The sequence below is a fragment of the Dendrobates tinctorius genome, unplaced genomic scaffold, assembly GCF_039654945.1.
Source record: "Dendrobates tinctorius isolate UK_male_01 unplaced genomic scaffold, ASM3965494v1 ptg000203l, whole genome shotgun sequence".
Lineage (NCBI taxonomy): Eukaryota > Metazoa > Chordata > Amphibia > Anura > Dendrobatidae > Dendrobates > Dendrobates tinctorius.
In genome coordinates, this window is record NW_027361870.1 from 549422 (window position 1) to 557230 (window position 7809).

Below are 7809 nucleotides of genomic sequence, written 5' to 3' on the forward strand. Positions count from 1 at the left end.
TATATGGAAAAATAAAAGGGCTAGGTTACCTTATAAGTTTCTTTCTCGTCCTCTCTCTTTTGGAGGGTTAGGGGTTCCAGACCTTCTTTTATATTATAAGGCTATCCATCTCAGTAGATGGTTAAAGGTGGTGTCCTGTGCTGAAAGGGAGGAGGGGGATAGTGTTGACTGGGCTTTACTGGGCCCGAGAGGTTTGCCGTATCTCTGGACTAGGGCTAAGCCGCCGGCCTCTCTTAGGTTGGATGATGTAACTACAACTACGTTGCGTATTAAAAGATTGGTAATGGGAGAGTTCCCGGAAGATACTTTCCCCTCCACATTGACACCGATTGGCTCAATTCCCTATTTGTTAGAGCAAGACTTTCAGGATCCATACAATTTATGGTCCAACCTCCCTAGAGAAACGTTAAATAGTTTTTATAGTAATAACACTTTGCGGGAGGGATCTTGGCCACAGGGGGCATCGGTCCAACCAACAAATTTTCTCCAGAAACAACACATCAAACGCATACTTTTACAGTTTGGAAGGAGATTCCCGTCTAAATCTAATTGGTCCTGGCTAGATATTATGATTAAACTTCCATCCCCACGGCAGAAAATTATATCCCGCATTTACTCACATCTCATCTCTCCGAATGTACATTCTAAACCCTCATTTATACACTCGTGGGAAATTGAACTTAATATCACGTTTACAGAAGATCAAATATCTAAAATGCTGTCAAATGCTAGGGGTTTTTCTAGATGTGTACTTTTGCAGGAGAATTCTTATAAAATATTAACTAGGTGGCATTTAACTCCAGCTAAGTTGTTCCAGTTAGGCCTCGTGGATAATGATGATTGCTGGCGATGCCTCAATCCTAGAGGACATCATACGCATATATTCTGGGAATGTCCTAGATTGCGAATTTTTTGGGAGGGAGTTGAGTTAGTTCTCAAAAAATTAGGATTAATAAAGGTGGATCTTGGAGCCACGGAAGCTCTCCTTTCATGCCCGTCAAAAGATTTTTTACCAAAAAAACATGGGCTTCTTCCACTGATGTTGAGTGCGGCGAGACAGTTGATAGCTACCCATTGGAAGGATGTAGCTCCTCCCACGTTGGGAGAATGGTATACGAAAATAAATCAGATTTATCGTTTAGAGGAGCTGTCTAGCTGGGAAATTTATAATCATAAAGCTTTCGTGTCGACTTGGGCCCCTTGGAATAGGTACTTAGAAGACAATCCTCTTTAGGAACATTCTGGAGTTTTTTGTTTTGTTAGGCTCTACTGAATTGGGTGGCTTCTGCTTTGGGGCTCCTGGCCTTACTACCCCATATTAGATAGCTCAATTGTAATACATGGAGAAGCGTTATTTTTTGAAGTGCACCCATGCAATGATTGTGCTCATGTTGTCAACCACATGTTGTTATTGTTAATGTTGTTGATATTGTATATGAATATGTTCCCTTTTCCCCTTCCCTTTCTTTTTTCCTTTCCTCCCCTACCTATTTTTTCCTTATTTTCTCCTCCCTTCCCGCCCTAAACCAGACACTATTTAATATGTCGCCAACTGTACCTGAGAATTGGTGTTGTGTTTAATGGTGATGTTCAAAAACTTAAAAAATTCTAAAATAAAGAATTTACAAAAAAAGAAGGAGAAAGACGTAGAACTGCAACCTATGCTTCCATAAGAGAGAGAAGGAACAGTGCGGAACGAAGGAGTAGGAGAACAGAGAAGAGTTGTGGGTTGGAAGAGGAACCCTGCTTATAGGTTTTCAGCGCAAGGCCGGGGCCCGGTCCCCGAGGTTGTATGGACACTTACGGTTCTGCAGCAGACACCGGTGGAGTAGTTGGCTGTAAATGCATTACTCCCATCCAAGACTTGGGGCACAACTGCATCTGTATAGGGAGCCGGGACTCAGGATAAAGGGAGTCCCCGAAGTAGGCTACAGCTGTCTGCCGTACAAGGAGAGTTGTTAGGAACATCTGACAGGAGGAACTTCAGAGTACCACGGTACTGGAGCTCTTCACACTAAAAGGCGCAATAGAGGAGTCGTTCAGGAAAGGTACATGTTGGCGGAGTGTTGGAGAGGAGAACCCTGACTTGCCCGGGAGGTTGACTGGGTCTCTGCCCCGGAGGACACGGCACGGAGGCAGGCACCAGTGTGTACCACGAACTGTGAGTAAAGCTTTGGAACTACAAGCCCTGGTGTCTTCCAGTTATTGTGCACCAACGCCGTCAGCACCGCTACATCTGGGTATCATCCTTTACACTACCTGCGCCTATACACTGCCCTAGGGTTACAGCTTCACCTGTGGGGAGCTACACCATCTATGCTGCAACACACCATCAGCCCCAGAGGATCTGCACGCAGCGTTGGCTTAACATCTTGCTTGCCAAACACCACAGGTGGCGTCACAAACTATTTCATTTCATTAACTACAAACCACCATTGATTTGGGCGCCCAGGGCCACGGACCGGGTCACAGCTGCCGTGACACATCCCACTGACACCGGCCTGGTACCGAGTACCCCACATCCCTGGGACGGGGGCGACCCAATTTTGGTGTCACGAACATGATGACGAGACCCGATGCCATCGGGTTCTGTGCACCTGAAATTGAAAAGACTTTGAACTTTTGAAAATATGCAGAAGACCTAATTTAATAGACTGTAAAATGGACATTAGAAATGGCTGCTGGTGCGGAGAAGAAGGGCGTGAAGAGATGGGAGGTCCTAGGAAACGACCGCGATGAGTATTGGGCCTTCCCTGCCTGAACTACTATGTGACAGCGACATGGCCCACCCCCCCGAGGGGTTCGCATATTGGCTTGGTATGGAGGCACTGGAAGAAGACGCCACCCCCGGAAGGAGGGGCAGAAGAAGCCAGTGGCGGGAAAGGGGCCAAGGCAGGAAGAAGAACGCCAGAACGCCATTTTGGAGAGTGAGGGAAGGAGGCCTGCGGAGCGCGGGGAAATGGATCTCCCTGGCGCCATGGCTGAAGGCTCCAACCCGATCTACGAGATGAACCGCCGGCATTTGGAAGAAGAAATAGTCAAGCTGACCACCTGGCTGCGGCTGAGGCAGGAAGCCTTGGAGAGACTGAGCCGGCAGCGCGCCCAGGAGGGGCCTACACCTGCGGTACCCGCGACACCGGTACCCGCCGCTGCTGCACCGGATCTTTTCCTGGCAGACCTTGCGGAGCTTGGAGCCACTGCCATGCCATCAGCAGCGTATACTGTCCCCTCTTTGCCGCTGATACCGGAGGACTTGTATACAGCCCAGGGAGCTGAAGCGGAGGAAGAGAAGCTCCTGCCTGGATCTGGCGCGGCTGTGCAGGTCCCGCCAGCGACCCCCGCGGAACCGGAGTTGCCATGGGCTCCACCGCCGTCCCCGGTGTCTCACCGGGCAGCGCCCGCTGCCACCACGCCTGCACCAGAGCAGAGGCCGCACCGCCGGGAACTCCCAGGTATATACCCCAGCCTTCCTAATGGGTTGATGGGGAGGAGGAGGAGGACCATGCTGCTAGGGGTACGATTGGAGCCGGCATGCCTGATCTGACATCTACAGGCCAGAGGGGGGTCTGGATTGTTTTGGGACGGTGATCTCGGGATCCCTTCACTGCCAAGTCCCCAGGTAGTTGCCTGCCAGCGCCGACAAGCTGCAGAAGCCTTAGGAGCTAGACCTCGTACCAGAACCACGGAACCACCTATTGAGGAGGAGCAGTTGATGGGCATTGAGATACATCATGGGTTCCATTTGCCCCAGCTTCAAGGCCCTTTAGTAAGAAACCAGAATCGGGATGATACTACATCTGAGGAGAGTTCCAGTTTGGCTTCCAGAACCCCAGGAGGGGACCACAATTAGGAAAAACTTCCAATCTCGTTACCCAGGAGGGTTTATTTGCACCAGTTGTGCCTTGTTTTTGTTAGCATGCTTTTCTGGTAGCACTTTTGTTGCCTAGTTTTTTGCAATGGCAGCGTTTTCCCAATTTGAACTAGCGATCATGAACTTGGAGTGATCCAAAAACTTTTATTGTAAATAGTTGCACCTCTTTAGGTGCCCTCTCTTGGTTTTACATATTTAGACACTTTGCGAAAATAATGTTTTTGCATGGACACTTTTCGAAGATGATGTCTACCTCAAAGGACACTGCAAGAAATCCCGGCTGGGAGCGGTGTCCAGCACTTACAAGAATAATTGTTGAATGTTTTACTGTGAAGTATTTGATAATGTGTTTTATAAGAGTATTAGCAACTGAGAAATGGCTTTTATAGAAGAATTAGGAATGTCTGATATAGAAATGAATAAAGAATTTAAAGTGACAGGTGACGGACCAGGTACTTGCGGTCAGCGTCTTGCATCTAAAGAGAGGAAAATGAAAGGAAAATGTGTTACAGAGAATAGCACTTTGAATTGAGAATTGCACTTAGAATTAAAAATTTTAGATAGAATTGTTTGTAACGTTCAAGATGAGTACCTCCTATAGGAAGGAAGATTAGTATAAGAAAAGTTTGTTATGCATTACAAAATTTTTGTATGTTTCTTTGCTGTCTACTTTGTTATCTTGCAGCCCGCGGACGTGCTGTGTTTAACGGGGGGGTATGTGGCGCCCCTGAGGTTCAGTCGCCACAGAGGTACTGCACCTTCTCCTAAGGTGTAGTGCCCCACCAACTAGGTAAGTTGGGAACTCCTTCCACACTCCAACACCTGCATCTCACACACAGGATAGTTCAGCACTGACCACATTGCGGCTTCATGCTTAGAGGGTAGCAGAGCACCTTTCGTGGGTCCTTGCTTCGTAACACGAGATGTGCTGGGAGGTGGGTGGAGTGGATATCCATATAAGAGTGGGAAGGTTTAGAATGACAGGTCAGTCTCAGATCAGTCTGAGAGGAGTCTGACGGGAGGTCAAGGCGGAGGAAGACAGTTAGTCAGGAGAGGCTGAGGACTGGTCTTAGTGGAACGAACTCCCTAGGAGAGAGAAGAAGGAGTGCTGCAGCTGCCTCAGTGATCTGAGCCAGCTGGCACGGGAAAGTAACAGAAGGAGAAAGACGTAGAACTGCAACCTATGCTTCCATAAGAGAGAGAAGGAACAGTGCGGAACGAAGGAGTAGGAGAACAGAGAAGAGTTGTGGGTTGGAAGAGGAACCCTGCTTATAGGTTTTCAGCGCAAGGCCGGGGCCCGGTCCCCGAGGTTGTATGGTCACTTACGGTTCTGCAGCAGACACCGGTGGAGTAGTTGGCTGTAAATGCATTACTCCCATCCAAGACTTGGGGCACAACAGCATCTGTATAGGGAGCCGGGACTCAGGATAAAGGGAGTCCCCGAAGTAGGCTACAGCTGTCTGCCGTACAAGGAGAGTTCTTAGGAACATCTCACAGGAGGAACTTCAGAGTACCACGGTACTGGAGCTCTTCACACTAAAAGGCGCAATAGAGGAGTCGTTCAGGAAAGGTACATGTTGGCGGAGTGTTGGAGAGGAGAACCCTGACTTGCCCGGGAGGTTGACTGGGTCTCTTCCCCGGAGGACATAGCATGGAGGCAGGCACCAATGTGTACCACGAACTGTGAGTAAAGCTTTGGAACTACAAGCCCTGTCTTCCAGTCATTGTGCGCCAACGCCGTCAGCACCACTACATCTGGGTATCATCCTTTACACTACCTGCGCCTATAAACTGCCCTGGGGTTACAGCTTCACCTGTGTGGAGCTATACCATCTATGCTGCAACACACCATCAGCACCAGAGGATCTGCACGCAGGGTTGGCTTAACATCTTGCTTGCCAAACACCACAGGTGGCGTCACGAACTATTTCATTTCATTAACTACAAACCACCATTGATTTGGGCGCCCAGGGCCACGGACCGGGTCACAGCTGCCGTGACACATCCCACTAACACCTGCCCGGTACCGAGTACCCCACAGCCCTGGGACGGGGTGACCCAGGAGCGTGTGAAACATTGCACTACACTCGGATATCTTCCAAATGCAGTGTGATTCCCGACGATTCCGGCAACAGAGGAGACGGAGAAATTACTTTCTCCGTCTCCTCGGCACCTGTGCTGCGATTCTTTCATGCCAGAAGATTGGAGCACAGAGCACTGACACTCGGATCATGCTCGTAGCAGAGCAGGAGCCGAGGGTCATTAGAATATCACATCCGATGCTATATGCTAGTGTGACCCCGACCTGAGGATTCATAAGTCTGCAGTCACATAAATTGACTGTAGATGTATACCCCAAGGCCCCGGACAACCCCTGTAAAGGCTTTTTCTTCTTTTGGCTCAAAGTAAATTCACTTCAATAAAATGTACTGTTATAGAAGAATCCAGTAAACACATCTATACAATCACATTTACCTAGCTGATCCAAGAGTGTCTTAGAAAACACAGTAAGGTTTGAGAAAGAAAAAATTCTGACACCCAGAAGGTAAAGGTTTATAGGGTTAAACCTCTGTGTTCTTTCTGTAGGATCATATTTACCTGCTGTAAGGGAAGAACACACATACTGTATTGCTGTTAATGCCAACATTATAGAAGGTTTGGTGGTCCAGACAGAAACCTTCCAGGGACTTCAGAGTGAGAACCTCAAAGTAGATGATTAAAGGGATTTTACTATGTTTTTAAGATATCCCTTGATATGACTTCTTATCCATAACTCGACTATCTTTGACAGTCTAATTTAGAAAGAAAAGAACAGAGACGTTCATGCTTGGTATCTACTCAAATCCGATGGGCTTTTGTAGACCTGATATCGGGATCTCTGGGGGCCCAATGGTCATACCCGAAGCAATCAGTAATATGATCCACAATCAATAACATTTGGTAAAACCCTTTTAAGTGTCATCCAGGATATTATAAAAAGCTAAGAATGTGTTAAATATATCACAACCAGGGCTGTGGAGTCGGAGTCGGAGTCGTGGAGTCGGAGTTAGTTTTGGTTGGAGTCGGAGTCGGTAGAAATGTACCGACTCCGACTCCAGCTTTAAAAAAAATGTATTAATATTTCATAATTGAACTTTCATATGAATTTTATAAATGTTACTCAAATATATATGTTCTATCAAACTATGAACAACAGTGATAAGCAGTTCTGCTGGAGATAGAGACATTTCTTACTTCTTGGGTGTCACTGTTCTCCACTGCCCTTATCTAATCTTATACTTGGTTAACCTCATGCTGCCCCAACCCCCCTACTTACAATGTATGAAACTGAAAGTGAAAATGTGTTGCAAATTCTTAGTAGTAAAGCTCCTCCTCTAGACTAGATCATACTAGGTGTGTGTCTTCCAAGCATCTCACAGCTGCCTGCTACTCAGAAGAGGAAGACTGTAAGAAGTATTATCCTTTCAACAAACTTTGCATTAGTTAACTGTTAGTACCTGAGGAATAATAACAGTATTACTGACCACTATATCAGTTGTACGACCTGCCAATAATTTTGTACAATTGTTTTTAGGAAAAACAATTGTCATTTGGATTGTGAATGCAGAATTAAAAACCTGAGTGTCAAAGAAGCATCACATTAAATCAGCTGTATTTGAACATTTCACCATCACTCAAGATAGAAAACATTATGTCTGTCAGTGTATGACAAATGATCCAGACGAAAACAAATGCTGTGAAGCCAAGATGAGTGCATATTCAGGCAAAGATAAAAATGCTCCTACCAGAGCTTCTAATCTAAAGAGACATTTACAGCGCTTTCATCCAGAAGTACTGAAAGCAGTGGATGAGAAAGACTGCATCCAAACCAATGAACCAGTGCCCAGCTCTTCCAGCCAAACAAAGGAGCAGAGAACTTTGCAGCCATCAGTTGCAAG